At 38.2% G+C, this 17,527-nt stretch overlaps 1 protein-coding gene and 2 long non-coding RNA genes across 3 annotated transcripts in view; 1 reads left to right on the forward strand and 2 right to left on the reverse strand.

The window, feature by feature from the left end:
* The window catches only part of LOC309639130, a 590,998-nt gene that overhangs the window by 376,053 nt on the left and 197,418 nt on the right, over positions 1 to 17,527 (forward strand). The gene's annotated exons all lie outside the window — the stretch shown is intronic.
* Positions 1 to 17,527, reverse strand: part of LOC309639119 — a 1,037,414-nt gene that overhangs the window by 52,183 nt on the left and 967,704 nt on the right. The gene's annotated exons all lie outside the window — the stretch shown is intronic.
* LOC309639113 (uncharacterized protein) overlaps positions 1 to 17,527 on the reverse strand; it is a 126,024-nt gene that overhangs the window by 18,516 nt on the left and 89,981 nt on the right. The gene's annotated exons all lie outside the window — the stretch shown is intronic.

Below are 17,527 nucleotides of genomic sequence, written 5' to 3' on the forward strand. Positions count from 1 at the left end.
CCCTTCATTGGGAGCATGGAGTCTTAGCCAATGGACCACCAGGGAAGTCCCAGAAAGTGGGGTTTTGCTTTGGTTTGTTTGTTTGTATGTTTTCTTCAGCAATTCCAGGTTGCCGTTTCCGTAAATGTCAGCTTGATTGACATCAAAAGCAAGAGGCTCCTACTAGATTACACACAAAGCCACACGTACCACCATGCCAGGCTTGGTAGAGAAAAATTTGTTCCATATTTTCTTTCTGCATGTTGGGTTTTACTGGCACTCCTTCCTGGGAGCATAGTTAGCAAAGATTAGCTCAAGCAACCAAGAAAAAGAGAAGATAGTTATAGCCCTCCTCCTTCCCCTGCTTGTGAGATGAAAAAATACAGCTGTCCACTTCTGCTCATCTCCATCATGTTTTTGATAGTAGGGCGCCTACACACACTATGCACTTCACCCCATCTTTCATGGCCAGTAAACAACTATTCCCCACATTCTTTCCCCTCATTGCCTGAAACTTCCAGGGACATTTACAAACCATTTCGAGTTCATTTTGTGACAAACATCCCTCCTCACTCCAACTCTTTCCTGAGGACACTTGTCTCCTAGGCTGAGACCATCTGACTCTGTTCCACTCGATTCCTTAGGCTGTTCCAGATCCACATAATTAATATGCTAAATCTCACTGCATATTAAAGTGATCTCTCTCTAAACATCTTAACTCTTTGACTGTTGACAACAAGATCATACATGTAATCCAAGAAAGTTCTTTCATTTTACAGATGAAGAAACTACAGGACAACTACACAGAGCAATCTGAAACCAGGTGACGATGGGACCAGATCCTTCTTAGAAACCTGAATTTTAAGGCTGCAAGTGTCATCACTGAAAAGTAGTTGATTACACAGGCACCTTTCATTCCATGTGTTTTGATTTATTTTAAATGACCTGCATTCGATTTTCACACTGATACCATTCTCTTCAAAAATGACTCAGAATATTGCATTTGCTCCTGTTAATGCTGAGTCTCTGCAAAATACATCATCGTTCAGCTGAGATCAGCCTTTTGACAATGCCCTTCCCATTCTGACTGTCACTATGACTTAGCTGGGTAATTCCAAACCATAGTCTTTATCTATTTGTTCAGGTTTTCCTTTCTTCTTATCCGTCTTGTCAGAAGAATGAGATTTTTTTTTTTGGCATAAATCTCTTTTCTGTTTTACCTGATTGCAACTTACACTTCATATCTGGTCCCCATCAGCCTCCTAGTCAATGTGTCCTTTTCTGTCAACAGTGGGATTATATATCATCCAGAACAATAATTTTATATTTTTTCAGCTTTTCTATTTTGTTTAGTGCATTTGCTCAAAGTATCCTACTTTATTTTTTTTCTTTCTTTTTTCTTTTTAAATTAATTTTTATTGGAGTATAGTTGCTAAAGTATCCTACTTTAAAAAAATTGTATGCATAGCATTGCTGATTTTTCATATAAAATATTGGATAATACAATGCTGTTTATGTTATCAAATCTTGTAGTCTAGGACTATACAATGAGTTGTTCATTATTTTGATATTTCAAATCTACAAACTCCCTTCCTAAACATCTTACATTTATATAATAGTTATCTTTTCAAAAGGACATTCACCTGCATTATTTTATTTGTTCATCACAACACCCCACGAGTTAAGCAGATAGGCAGATGGTGTTGGAATAATGCTTTATAAATGTGAAAGTTCTGACTCAGAGACATTATAAGTGACAAAGTCAGAGTTAGCCAACAAAAAGCCAAAAGGATCCATAAAAAAGAACAAAATTTTGCCATTTGCAGCAATATGGATGGACTTGGAGGGCATTATGCTAAGTGAAATATGTCAAAGACAAATACTGTATGATATCACTTATATGTGAAATCTAAAAAATACAACAAACTAGTATATACAGCAAAAAAGAAGCAGCCTCACAGATACAGAGAACAAAACTTGTGGTTACCACTGAGGGGGAAGGGGAGATTTTTTGTGAAAAAATACATAAAATAAAATTTTACAAAAATAAGCTAACTTTATATACTTCACATTACTTATATTGAAGATGTTTTTAATTAAAAAATATAGACTTTTATTGTTATTATTAACCATATTATTACTGATTACATTGGTTATATTTTATTAATCTTGTACTATTTATCAATTTCATAACACTAGGAATATAAGTTGTCTGCAATTTTTGTTTTTATAATGAATACTGCTTTTCATTTTCATATATAATATTCTCTACTTGTCAAAAAACTTCTTTCAATTAAATTTTTCCTTATATATCATTGTAATCTATTCTTTCCTATGGTTACATTCTACAACAGACAAGAACGACCTACTTCCTCCTGTACCAGTATTCTCAATGTAAATTTATATTTTTTACCTGAGTGGTGGACACATTTTTGTAGTAATAGCAGTAGTAAGAGTCTTTCCTCTGCAAAAATACATTCATGTGTAAAACACAATTCTCAATATTTTTAAAATTTAGGGAGTTCCCTCTGGTCTAGTGGTTAGGATTCTGGACTTTCACTTCCATGGTCCAGGTTCAGTCCCTGGTCAGGGAACTGAGATCCTGCAAGCCACATGGTGCAGCCAATAAAAAAAAATAAAATAAAAAATTAAACTAATTTTAAATTTCTATCATATAATTTGAAAGTGTCGATTTGTTCTTAAAACATTGAAAATATTCATAAAGTTTGTTTCTTTCATCTCTTTCTCTTTGTCTATAGTGACTTTCTTCCTTTATTCTAGATTCCCCCAAAACCCTACTTGTATTGACTATTGGCTTTACAGTCACTCCCATCTCACCTTCAGTATCTACTCTGGATGTGTCTCATTTCTCTCAAGGCCCAGGAAATGTGATGGCAAAGGTAAGATTCTTTTTAAACAGTAGGGAGCAAAAGAGAATGAGAAATTCACATGTTAAAGTGTTTATTTCTCTTCCATAACATTTAAAATATCTTCATAAAGATAACATGCCATGGAGGTTGGAAAATGTGAGGTTTTTCCAAAGATATAGAGAAATCTGATGTAGAAGTTTGAGATGGATACTAGGATAAAACTGTATACAAAGTGTACAATGCCTTGAATACACTAAAATAAAACCTAACAACCAACCAGGGCAATTTTGTAGTTCAGGAAACGTCTCTCTGTAGTTATAGAACTGGAAAGTGTTGGAGATCAAAAATCATGCATTTCATAAATAATTTGGGTTCTTATTAGTAGAAAGAGAGGAAGGGAGGGAGGGAGGGAGGGAGAGAGGGAGGGAAAAGCAATGCAGAAGAAAATATGGAGAAAGTCATTGAAAATTATTTATATCTCCCATATTCTCCTCTCTACCCCTGAGTCTTTCTAAGAAATACTTTCCACATGTAACCTGTTAAAAAGTTAGTGATTAAGCAGTAAAGTACCTTTATATAAATCTGAGATTTCTTGAATTCAATTCCTATTTGAGTATCTCTTAAAAGTACAAAACATTGGACAAAATCCTTTAAAGAGTTAAAAACTGTAGAACTGTACATTTCTGCTTCTGGTAGAGTTGTAAAGATAAGACATAAGTCAAAACAGATTATAAATAATAATAAAAATCTATTTGAAATTTGACTCTCCTGCAATCATATGTACCTTGAATTCAGCTAAAAATTGGGAGGTAAATATCTATAGAGATCTTTCACAGGAAAGCAAATGATATGTTCCGATTGTTAAGAACTAAATCTCAAGGACTTTTACACTGTATATATTCTGAGCCTACTTATACATATTTTAGGCAAACATTTCATAATCACAGTTATACAATTAAGTTCTTAGCGAATTAGTGGTGATTACAGACACTGCTATAAGAGGCCAAACTACCAATAAAAATCTGTAATGGAAACAACAAATAAAATTACGAAGCAGACAAATATTTCTCAGTACTCACTGTAGTTTTCCCATTAGTAACTTCTCAGAGCAACTTTATAGTATAACACTAGTGATATATATCACTAGTGATATAAGCCACCAAGAAAACTAAAAAATTACCATTTTTTAAATTTCAAAAGTCACAGAAATATATTGTCTATTTTAGAAATTTTTTTATCTACAATGGTTAAAATAAATTTAAGACAAAAAGGAGTAAATCTCCAGTTAGCCAGAAAGCTTAGCTTAACAGAATAAATTATTTCCCAAAGGTTTTGAAAAGCAGAGCTTTTATTCAATAGAAAGAAATCTGAATAACAATAAAGTAGTAATATGCCACAAGGTAAAATATGATTAAACCTTTGAATGAAATATACAGGAAATTGCTCTTGGAGCTCAGAATAAGCCTCAGTGTGATGGAAAGTTGACACTTCTGAGAGTTTTCAACTAGGTATTGGAGGATAGAAGAGATTTGGATAGGCAAACAAAAAAGGGAAAACTCAATAGGAGAATGAAATTGCTGATGCCTTATCAAGAATTTTAATAAATGTGTTGCATATCAAGAGGCAAGGAGTAAAGAGAAGCTGATGCGAAGAGTATTCATACGTGGGAATGATGAAATATAAGAAGAAGATTATATTTATCTTTTGGGGAAGATTTTTTATCTTTTGTATTTCAACACTTGGGAATAAGAAGTTATTAAATGTTTGTTTTGTAGGGAAATTATACAACAAAAATGGTGCTGGAAGAGTTGAATGTGGCATCACTATTTGGGATAGAGAGAAATTTAATTGGGATGAAGTATAGAGAAAAAAGAATGGCAAAGAAAAAACCATTAATAAAGATATTAATAAGAATCCAGACTTAACATCTCCAGTGGGAAGGGAAGGAACCCTTTTCAACCCACGGGGTGTTCAGAGGTGACCCCATTTATTTCGCAATAAGGCCCCTTAGGGAAGGGAAGGCAGGTAACTTGTCCAAGGTCACACCCCTAGTTAATGCTGAAACCAAAGTCCTGGTTCTCAGCCCAAGGATGTTTTCTATTATAATAACTATGTAAGTTATGTTTCTTTAATTTTTTTCTAAAAAGCATTAGCCTTCAGAAACTGGGCTAGAAGCCAAGAATTAGAGATTTCATTTCCCAATCTACCCAGAATGGTCCTCTTATTGTCAACTAACCTGACTGTGCCTTTCCCCTACACCTCTTAAATTAAGATCCTAAGAACGTTTCTTCCAGATAAATATCTGTTGAGGAGAAATGCTGTTCTTCTAAGAATGAGGCCATGTAAATGTGATTTGCAAATATAGCCTGTTGTAAAATACACAGAAGTCAGCCAATTATCTTCATGTTGTAATGGATTTTGGCATGAATATCATGAAAGGAGATGTGCATTACTCACAAAATATGTGGTTTTCATATATATAATTTCAATTTAATGTCTAAGGAAACTTAGGTTTCCACCGAGCCAGCAATAAATTTTCACTTAAAAAAATTTAGAAGATGAATATATATAATTAAAAAGAACAAAAAAGGGACTGTCTCCAGACCATTTCCAACCTTTTATTACCTAGTAACAATTACTTTTTCTTTTCTTTCTTTTTGTGCTTCTCTGTTCATTTAGCTTAGTGCTGAGTCAGCAAAGACCTTTTTAAGAAGCTCAAATGAGTCTGTTTTCTTCCCTGAGTTACCTTTAACCTGCTGTTTGACAACACCAAGGCATTTTATTCTTTTTAGCAATTTGGTAAGGATTTTATTTTGATGAGGTTTTTTTTTTTAAGATTGCTTTTTATTAATTTATTAATTTATTTATTTTATGGCTGTGTTGGGTCTTCGTTTCTGCGCGAGGGCTTTCTCCAGTTGTGGAAAGCGGGGGCCACTCTTCATCGCGGTGCGCAGGCCTCTCGCTGTCGCGGCCTCTCTTGTTGCGGAGCACAGGCTCCAGACGCGCAGGCTCAGTAGTTGTGGCTCACGGACCTAGTCGCTCCGCGGCATGTGGGATCCTCCCAGACCAGGGCTCGAACCCGTGTCCCCTGCATTGGCAGGCAGACTCTCAACCACTGCACCACCAGGGAAGCCCCTTGATGAGGTTTTATTTGCGTAAGATAACACATCCACATCCTTCTTGAGGTGCTATTTTTCATTTCCCTTCTGTTTAACCTCAGTTATTTCCAAGATATTTTCCCAGGGTTCCCTGTTGGAATAGATCTCCTTTTACGTTTCTACTTTCATTTGGTAATACTGTTAGGTTTTGTGACTGATTTTTACCCCCAAATTCCCAAAATCACCCATGCAAAGTGGCTATTTCCTTTGTATCCTGAAGATAATCCTCACATAAAGTGCAACACCGACCATCTTAAAAAAAGGGGTCAGCAAGATGAACTTCAAAGGCCTTTTCTCTGTTCTTTTAAAGCCATGTTTTTCCCCCAGGTGCTGTGTTTCTTTAATGGAGTTTTCAATTTACTTTATGCTTCTGTCTTTTTTGTGATCTGGAAACAGGGAGTATGAAATAAACAAAAGCAGAAGATTCCTATTAGGGCAGCACATGGAAACACTGCTGGTATTATTGAACCCTGCTATGGTTTTATGTCCTAACCTTTATTATTTTTGCCACATTTGTGGGTTTGGCACTTAATTATCTCGAAAAGTTCAATACAAGGAAAGAGTTGACTTGACAGGTAGACAGAGCAGAGCGATGGAGAATCTCAGAGCAGGTGGAATTAAAGAGACAAGCCAGCAAATGAATAGTAGTGACTAGGTAATCTGTCAGCAGATAATAGGGCCCTGGGCAGATGTCTGGGGAATTGAAACTAGGAGGCAAGATCTGTAGTCCTGCAGAATAGGCTACTGATAACAGACATTTAGGTACTCACACAGTAGCTAATCACAGTTAAGAACAAACAAAGCTGGACAAGAATCCAGGCACCAGAAGTAGAATATTAGTTAGGATGTGTCTTCAGAATCTGAAGCTCACCATTCCTAGGTGTGGAATTTGGGTCCAATATTTTTGATGATTCACAACCACGGGAATGTGGCAAAGGAATCCTCAGTGTGAAACTCTTCATCATTTTCTCTTTTCCTGAGGTCAGGACTGACCTAGTGTCTGGGGCCAGTCTAAGTCTTTGGATGGGTTGAAAGGTCCCAAATGTAGTCAGAAAAGGGTGGAGAAATGACCACTAGGGAATAGCTTGAGAAAAGTATTCAATGTAAATACAAAGTTAGAGACAAAACAGAGAAGGATAAACCATAAAACAAAATCAGACTATAAGCAAGCCCCCATAGTCAAATTAAAATATGGAAAACATTAAATATGAGAGAACCATTCTAGAGTTTCTCTGGTGAAAAATTACAACCATTTGCAATTAGTCTCTATGTTGCAAAGACTATATTTTGTTGGATAAAACATATCATTCCTTTCAATCCAGCAGTGCTTCAAAAGCAACTTGTCATATGTGGAGCACTGCGGTCAGTGCCGGGGTGAGCAATCTCCCCTACGGTCATCTTTGCCTGAGTCTCCCCTCCCCTTACTTCAAACAGAATAATGACAGACTTCTCACAAGTGGATCCCTGGGCTCCCACAAGTCCATGTCCAGGGTATGTGGTCCTCCAGCCCTAACAGATTACCTCGAGAGAAACTGTGAGGACTGAGGCAAACTGGTTTAGGCTGTGGGCATTCCCATGAAGCATGGGTTTAACATCGAGATAGATACACCTACTGGCTATATGACCTTGACACTTGCAGCCTCAAGTTCCCAAGCAATAAACTGAGACGTGTATAATGAGAGGACACAAGAAAAGTGCCTGGAGCACATTAGACACAAAATCAAGTGTGATTCTCCTTACTCTATGTCAGTATAAAATACATTGAAGGATTAAATATATGTGTTCCCCCCCCAAAAGACAAATGTGACTGCTTCTGAAACTGGAGAGCAGCCTAGAAAATCCCAAACAGTAACTCTGTCCAGCTTGACTCTAAAAGATGCTCCCAATATAAAACCCATCGACAGCCCCTCCGTTTGGTACATCTTGTTGCTAACAGGCCTTCCTTATTGTTCTCTCAATGACAGTGGCTCCTAAAGGGGACAAAGTGACCATAATATCAGTGGGAGTACCTGGCAGTCTCCATTCATACTCATGCATTCATTCACATATTCATAATTTTGTTGAGTAATTATGGTTAGCCTGGTGATGTATTAGCCTCTGAGGCAACAATGGTAATAAAAACAAGCAAACAGAGTTCTAACTCCTCCAAGTCAAGTGAGGAAGACCGACATCATCAGCCTATAGAGACATAAGTATTGCTTAATTTTCTTACATAACAGTCAAGAGGAAAGCAGAATAGTCCTCTACATCAGCTCTGTCCTGTCATTAATGTCACAGAGCCCTCTGTCCCCATCCATGTCATCTTTACCATGTAATTTTTATCCTAATTGCCTCAAGATAGCTTTTCCATTTTCAGTTTCATTTGCACATTTCAGATAAGAAGAAGAAAAGGAATAATAAAGCAAGGAAGTTAAACTGGGAAAGGAAAACTTTCTGAAAAAATGCCCAACATATAGATTTAATTCTCATTGGTCAAAAGGTGTCACCAGGCTACCATCCTGCAAAGGAAGCTGGGGAAACAGTGTTTCAGTGGGCATGTCACTACCCCAGAGCATACCCAGTTTTCTCAATAAGGCAAAATGGATACTGACTAAGCATCTAGCAATCCCTGTCACATCATACATCACCTTTGTGGAGATAAGGACCTATCCAAAACAGTTGGCCTAACCTGATTAAACAACTCTCTGTATCAACTAACTCTTGATAAGGAATGGTTAGAAGTGGAGATTCTGGAATCTGACTCATGGGTTCAAACCCTAGCTCTGCCACTTGCTATCTCTGTGACTTAGGACAAGGTATTTAATCAGACTACACCTTAACTTCCTCATTTTTAGAGATAATAAGAGTTCTTATCTCACGGCACTGATATGAGGCTTGGTTAGGTGGCTATAGATTGAGCATTAAGATACCAAAAGGCACTGTAGGCATTTACTGTATTAGCTGTATTTTATATTAATCAAGTAATCATTTTGTCCTGCTTTGGTTTCCCACATATATTTCCCTACTGAACAGAAGTGAATGGACCATTGATGAGATTAATTCCTGTTGGCATGGCAGCTGTGTCTCCATTGTACTTGAATCCATTTGTTCTTCTGGCATATATCCGTTTTGTGTGAATAGGGTAACAGTGCATTTAAGAAAACCAAATAAATCTCTGCCACATAAAATTTCTGAACTTGCAGAGCTGAAAAATAAGATTTTTTTTAATGGGGTGAAAACAACCTGTAAGGTGGGCCCCGTAAGTGGCAACGATAATAACGTGCATATTGCTCCTCTCTTTTTCAACTCTGAGAATCTCATATTCTTTTTATTACCTTATTATTAAAAACACTTACTAGGTCTCGGGAAACACTCTCTTTGAAAGGCTCTTTAAGCCCAAGGACCCACCATAAGCAGGTTGGAGGGCCAGCTCTGTGATTCTGAGTCTGTACAGCTGCAGAATACCCCACGGAATGCTTAGCGGTCGGGCACTTTGCCCTGATCAAACTCATAGCTATTTCTTTACTGCATCACAGTTGCACAATACTAAACCTATGTGTCTACTTAAGCTCAAATTACTACTGGCAAGTGAGTTAGTCACTGGGAACAACAGAGACACATGTGTGTAATTTTTTTTGAGACTGGCCTGAGCTTTGGGATACTTGAGTTACTTAAGGGCCCTTTGGTTTGAAAAATCTGTTACTAGTTCCTAAGCAAAGATCATTATGTGCAAACTGCAAATGATGTATCTTATAGAATTTGAGTGTGATTTACTAATTATCAGGGAGGCCCTACACTATTTCTTACTGCTCTTTTAATAGATTGGAGTTGTTCGACATTTCTCAAGGGGTATTATTGGTACATGGATGGGGTAATTCTTCATCATTTAGAATACCTTGTCTCCACCCACTAAGTCCCATTTGCCCTTATAACAGGTAGCTATTGCTATAAAATAAACAGCTATAAAATGCAATAAAGTAAAATAATAAATACTCATTTCTCAGGCATTTGAAGGCTGTTGGGGGTAGCTCTGTTCATCTCTGGTGGGCTTGCTTATCTATCTGATGGTCTCAAAGTCCCTACTCCAGGTGATCTTGCCTGGGGCAGCTCTGTTCCATGTGTATCTCATCCTCTTCCCGGAACCAGAGGGTTAGACTAGGCAAGTCCTTCCCTTGAAAATGGCAGAAGTACTAAAGTAATCAAAAACACACAAGTTCTTCAGGCCCAGGTTGTTAGGAGCTGGCACATCAAAATGTCTGCTTCACTATTATGGTCCAAAGCAATTACATCATTGAGCCCAAATTCCAGGGATGGAAGAGGAAATGCAAAGTTAACTATCAAAGCCTTTATATGAGTTTCCTTTCGCTGCTGTAACAAAGTGCCACAAACTTAGGCTTAAAACAACACACATTCATTCTTTTTCAATACTGGAGAGTCAGAAGACCAAAATCGATTTCAACAGGACAAAATCAAAGTATGGTCTGGGCTGTTCTTCTCTGAAGGTAGAGGAGAATCTGTTTTCTTCTCTTTTCCAGATCCTAGAGCTGCGCTCATTGCATTTTGTGGGTCATGGCTCCTTCCTTCCTTCCTCTTCATAGGGAGCATTGATCATAGCATCTAGCATTGGTGATCACATGCCTTCTCCTGTGTCAAATCTCCCTTTGCCTCTCTCTTATAAAGACATCTGTGATTATGTCAAAGGCCCACTAGAATAATCCCGGGTAATCACCCAGAGTAACATTCACAGGTTCCAGGGATGAGCACCTGCACATCTCTGGGGGCCATTATTCAGCTACTGGAGACTTGGACATAGAGAGGGCTGAAGCACTGGGGCCAGTACTGCAATCTCTCACACACCCACTCACTGGGACCCCCAAACTTCCTCACACATTTCTAAATGTTTCTGGAAGGCAGAACCACCCTCAGGAGAGAGTCTTGTTTAGTAGTATTTAGTACTTTAAGAATGGGAAGGAAAAAAAGAAAAGAAAAAAAAGAAAAATTCGGCAAAGTCTTAGATGTAGGTACTAAATATTCCAGCAGGCAAAATTCAAATTGTCAAGGAAGAGATGGCATAGTGATATAATCCAGAGATGTGTGGGTCCCTCACTCAGAACTCATGAGACTGAATATAGTAATAAACCTGCAAATCAGTTTTCATTCATCAAATATATCTTATGGATATCTTCTAAACACTGGAAATAGAGCAGTGAAGAAAATGGACAGAAATACCAGACCTCATGGGTTGATATTTGTGTATTTCGATTGGAAGCAGCGGAGCAGAGCCCGGGAGCAGAAAGAGGGCAGGTGGTGGAGGGGCTGAGCAAGAGGAAGCGTCTGGGTCAGAGAGGGTGCTTTGGCCAGTGCTGTATGCCTTCTAGACAGTTCTGAAGAGACTAGTTCTTATCCTGCATGAGCCAGGAGCTCACTGGAGGGCTTGTAGCAGAGGCTCATCATAACGTGACTTCTTCCAGAGCAAGAACAGCACTCGGGGGGGTCGGAGAGCAGGGTGCAGGCAAGGCTGGTTACTAAACTCAGGCAACAAGCCAGAGGGAGGCAAGAACTGACAGGGACTTAGGCTGGAGTGGCAGCGGTAGAGGTGGACCAAGAGGAATGGCGCCGTGTTCAAGCTCCATGTTAGTACTTTTGTACTAAGAAGTAAACCTTCAAAACCCTACAAGCGTATGAACACATTGAAAGTGATCCTTCAGATCACTTCCTCTCATCCCACCTCCTCAAATCCTACTCTGCTGCCAGAGGGAAGCACAGTTAATTAGTTGCCTCCATGTGTATATGAGACTATGGGACATGAGTGAAAACACACACACACACTCACATGTAATATATAAACACGCATGTGTATATATACTTGTGTATGTTTAGTAGAAATGTGATCACGCTGTACATATTTTTCCACAACTTGCATTTTTTACTCAGTATTTTTTTAAGGTCTTTACTAACAACAACTGCTGTTATTTAACTGTCTGGGTTCAAAACTGGCTTTTCTAGTTACTAGTTTTGCAACTTTAGCTTAATTATTTAATTTCTATAGGCCCCAATATTCCTATCAACAAAAAATACAATAGCTGAGCCATGTCATCCGAACTCGCCACCACACATGCAATACCTCGCTTTACTACACACACACACACACACACACGTACACACACACAGATACACACATACAAATACACACAGAGACACACACATATACACACACATACACTCACATGGACACACACACAGACATACAGACACACAGTCACATAGACACACACACATATACACACACACACTCACAGAGACACACACACATACACCACACACTCACAGAGACACACACACACTCACACAATTTTGGGGAAAACAGTGTACAGGGAGAGACCTAAGACAACAAAGTTCACTAAAAAAGCACAGAAGGACAGAAATTCTCAGCAGAGAATGAAAAAATACAGGAGCTAGAAGACACTTTAACAATCACCTTTTCATTCTGTTATCTGAAAAAATGACGCCAATGTTAAATGATTTATCTGGGATCACAGCTAGACATGCTAAGTATTAAATTAAAAAAAAAAAACACCTAGGAAAGGTATTTTTATTGCCTAAAAAAATACACCTCTTCCACATTGTCTGAAATTGCACCTACTCTTTAATTTAAAAATACTGTTTTCCTCAATTCTCAAGTTGCCAAATCGCTATTTGTTAACCTGGGGGAAAAGACTTATGTTGTTTGGAGTGGAAAGAATGAGAAGAGGAGTGAGCAACTATTTAAAAATGAAGCTTGACTCTGGAGAACAGACCAGGATGGGGTTGGAGTCAGGCCGACTATGGAGGGAGAACCAAGAGTCTGTGGTTTGGACCTTGTAGAGTAAAAGGTGAGAGAAGGTGCAAAAGGAAAGGAAACTCGTGTTAAAGATCAGCTTCACTAATCTTAAAATTTGATCTAGGTCTAGAAATCTTTCCCCCAACATAAGATTATAATTTTACCTCTTCTTTATCCCTTTTTGCATGTTGCTATCTATTTTATAGAGCTTGTTTAGCATATATGATATGTGTGTGTGTGATGTCTGTGTGTGTATGTGTGTGTGTGTGTGTGTGTGTGTGTGTGTGTGTGTATGCATACCTATTCTCTGTTGTCTCATTAGCCTCCTTAATTTCATTTCTGATTCTGAGGTTCTAGATTAAGGCAATGCCCTAGCCCTGAAATATTTATTAATAAGTCAGAAAGACAAAGCAATAGAAGTGGCAGAACTTTTTCATTAGCTTCAACGAAAACACAGATAATAATTTAGCCCTAACCTGAGATGTCCTAAGCTCTTTAAATGGACAAAGTAGTGGAGAACTAAAATTTCTAAGCATCTGTTTAGGCTCACAAATTCATTGCAGCTCTAAACAGATGTATAAAACTTTCTCCAGCATAGAAATACAACAAGCACGTAAGGAAATAATGTGAAAAATTTCACAAGAGGCACAAGCCTGCCTGGACCAATAAATTCACTCCAGCCCATCCGCCCCATAGCCCGCTTACTGCTTTCATTCTCCATCCAACAGTATTAGGAAAAATTTGCCTTTTTTTTTTTTTTTTTAAACCATAAGATAGGACTTTAGCTAGGAATGGCTTTGAAAAAGTGTTTTGATGCAAGTTTGACAAAGCACACCTACCCCAGAGGACATGTTGCTGGATATCTTATTTTCATCTTTAATTTTAGGCCATTTGTATTAGAGAAAAGAAAGTTCTTGGTAAGCCTGGGGTTTTTTTTCAACCCTGGTCTACTAAACACAGTTAATGTTGATTTATTGTTGGTGGGAACACAATTGGGAATGAGAGATGAAGATGAATCAGATTTCAATAAAGGACCTGTAGACTTGACCAAGGTAGAGATTAAGGGTGTGTGTATAAGAAGTGAAAATCAGATCTTCTCAGACTCCCGTTCCAATTCATTCAGTGGCCTCTTGCTGTTCTTAGGGTTGTTCTTCCTTTGCCCTTAATATGGCCACAAAACTCAACGTGAGGGCTTCCCTGGTGGTGCAGTGGTTGAGAATCTGCCTGCCAATGCAGGGGACACGGGTTCGAGCTCTGGTCTGGGAGGATCTTACATGCCGCGGAGCAACTGGGCCCGTGAGCCACAACTACTGAGCCTGCGCGTCTGGAGCCTGTGCTCCGCAACAAGAGAGGTCGCGATAGTGAGAGGCCCGCGCACCGTGATGAAGAGTGGCCCCTGCTTGCCGCAACTAGAGAAAGCCCTTGCACAGAAACGAAGACCCAACACAGCCAAAAATCAATCAATCAATAAATAAAATTAAAACAAACAAACACAAAAACTCAACGTGAGCTGAGCCCTGCCATCTTTATCAGCTTTCTGAATACAAATCACACCAGCCACCTTTAAATTACTCCAAACCACTGTGCTCCTTATGGTCTTAGGGCTTCAGCCAATTACTGGAATGCATTTCCTCCCATCCTCACCTAGTTAATTCCTAATCATCCTTCAAAACATATCTCCCCAAGACCTTGAAGAATTTCCTGAACCAGAGGTCCTTACCGCCATCCTACATTTCCTGAGGCAGTAATATGTGAATTGAATTTGAGTTGATAATGTATCATGTAACTTTTTTGTTAAACGCCATGCTCACCCACAAGAATGTATTGCTACAAGGGCAAGGACTGTGTTTTTCTTGCTCACTGGTGGATCCTGGCTCCTATTATACAACTTCATTCCATGAGGGCAATGGATAAATGGCTGGTCAAGTGAATGAATGAAACGGTGGAACAAAGAACAGAAAGTAACAAAATTGTAGGTAATGAGGGTGCATCTCATATAAAAATCAACTATCCTATCACAGGATAGGGGATACTATTTTCACAGCAAAAACTGTTAATCTGACCAAAGGTTTGAGAAAGCTAGAACTCACTGCATGCCTGGAGCAGTGTACTGTGCCAACGACAACTGAGCTAAGATACTAGTCCTATTCCAACTGTGAATAGATCTTCTATCTCAATAGCATGTTGTAGGGGAGGAAAAAGGTTCCCTTCTTTTCTCCTAGGTTCTTTGGCTGGTCTTATGATTAAATTGACATAAGACAGATTAACAAGAGAAAAACAAATTTAGTTTCGTACTTTTGGGAGCCCCATAGAATATGAAGCAGTCAGGAAATAAAGGCTTATATCTGCCATCCTGAGCTAAGGAGAAGGGGTAGGGGTCTGGAGCTCCAAAGGAGAAGAAGACAGTTCACAGGAAGCTGAGAAGAGCAACCGTTTGGTTATCAACTGTCTGGCAGACCATGTAGATAAGTCTTTCTGGTATGAGAGGTTATCTCTGAAAATAGCTCTCTTCCTGGTACAGGCCCCCTATCTAAATTCCTTTAAGCAAGTAAGGGAGAGGTAAAAAGCTTTTCTCCCTGAGTCTGCTGGACCTTAATTTCCTTCAGCTCAAAACAAGCCACATACCATACTGGCACGTTTTGAGGTCACCTATTCTGTTCCATTTCAATGTTCAATTCTGAGCCTCAGAATTAAAGAAAACATTAAACTACTGAAGAAAAGCAGAGGGTGATGATACATGTCACAGAGTAGCAGGTGGAAGCATTTCAGTAGATATCTGAGTAGCTATCTGAATCTCTGAAGAGCTATAATGATAAAGGTGTTTAAATTTATTCTTTATAACTACAGATGAAAAAATAGGGATAAAATTTTGTTCAAAAAAGAAAAGATATTAAAAAATAAACAATCAAAATTGTCTATTACCTTCTGGGGTATTGAGTTCCTGTTGTAAGGAACCTGAAAGCACAGGTTGGATGGCTGAGCTTGGGTCAAAAATGAAGGATGGACATGGTCCTGGAAAAGATGAGCTCTGAGGGTGTGTTTTTGTTTATTTCTGACAGTTATTTTAATTTGACATGAGAAATGTCAGTAATTCTTATAATGCCTAAGATCATGATAAAGGACTTAACAGCATGTTAAATCATTGTAAGTGTAAATAATTTGCACTCCCCTCTCCCTGCCATAAACTACTAGGAATAAAGCAAATTTGTATTTTAAAAAAAATCAGTGTTAAAATTAGGTTGCAGAGATGAGGTATCTGAGCTCCATCCCAGAGCTTGTACTATATTTGAATTAATGTCATTTCAAATTTGTCGTTTAAAAAAAAATAAGGTGTCTGTACCAGTTCTGCTTGAAGAAACTTCTGGAAATTTTACTATTATAGGAACACTATTTTGAACTAAGCCAATTGATTCCATATGCTCCATCATTAGCGTCTGTCAATGTCTGGAAATTATTGTTGGAGTATCTAGATTTCTTGACAAAATTTCCAAGATGCATCTGGGTCTGAAATACCTGATTGGCTGATTATTAATCTCTCAATGGAGTATTAATAGATATATCAGTGAATTTCTACTTTTCACAAATTAAATTATGTGTGTGTGTTTCTGTAAATGTGTGTTTGTACATAACTGAAAACAACAGAGGTCAAATTTAAGACAAATCTGGGATGAACGAGAAATTTCCAAGTTTAAAAAACTTTTAATCACAACATGTCATCTTTACTGTCTTATATGCTCAGTTCTCCTGAGATCTCTGTTCCTGATTTTCAAAAGTGAGCTGCTCCAGCTGGAGGAACATGAGCTTTGTTGTAGTTCATCGTAAATGTTTATCAACAGCTATAAAGTTCCATTACCTCCACAGGTTTTTATAACGGAGTACAATGGGATGGTGGAGAACTTCCCACTCTGACATATCAGATATTAGTGGATGGACCCACTACCTAATCTGCTGGTATGATCTGAATAGATGTTAATTCTGGTCTTTTTGTCTTCAAGAATCTATACAAACCTTTAAAATTAAGTCTATCTGCCAAATTATTCTGTCCAAAATGAAGCATGGCTAAATTTAAAATTCATATGGATTTTTTCTTATCTGTTGCAGTAATTATTTTTCACACTAATTTTTTTTTTCCTGAATCCATTCAATCCATTTCTATAAATTCATTCTTTGGCATACTGTCATTATAAGGACAATTGCCATCACCATTAACCACAGACTACCATCATCATTATCTAATTATCTCAGATCCTCATTTGACATGTTTATGATCATCTGCATAACATCCTGCATCCTATGTCCTAATCTAGAATTGTTTTATGACGATAAAGCTGTGTGTGTTTTCCCTAGGATTTTTGAACAGCTGTACACTGTTTCCCCTTGGACTCCTTCCCCGTATGCTATTGATGAAGAGAAAAAGTAAGTTTCCTTCTACCCTTCCAGCTTTTGGTCGAGACCCTCCTTTAATAAAAGAAAGGTTAACGGGAGAAAAACAATCAGAATTTTAATGACATATGTACCTCCTTTAAACATGAGAGATACTCAGGAAAACTGAATAACTCCTTGACATGGTCCAAGCCACCACCTTAAATACCATCTCCAGCTAAAAACAAAAGAAGATGTTGCAGGGGATGGGAGTGAGAAGAAGCGAGTTTGGGGAGGTTATCAGGCAAAGCTCAGTAAACAAGGGTGTGGTTGTTATGCAGATGTAAGCCTTGGTCTTT

This window comes from Balaenoptera physalus (assembly GCF_965194825.1).
Source record: "Balaenoptera physalus genome assembly, chromosome: 12".
Lineage (NCBI taxonomy): Eukaryota > Metazoa > Chordata > Mammalia > Artiodactyla > Balaenopteridae > Balaenoptera > Balaenoptera physalus.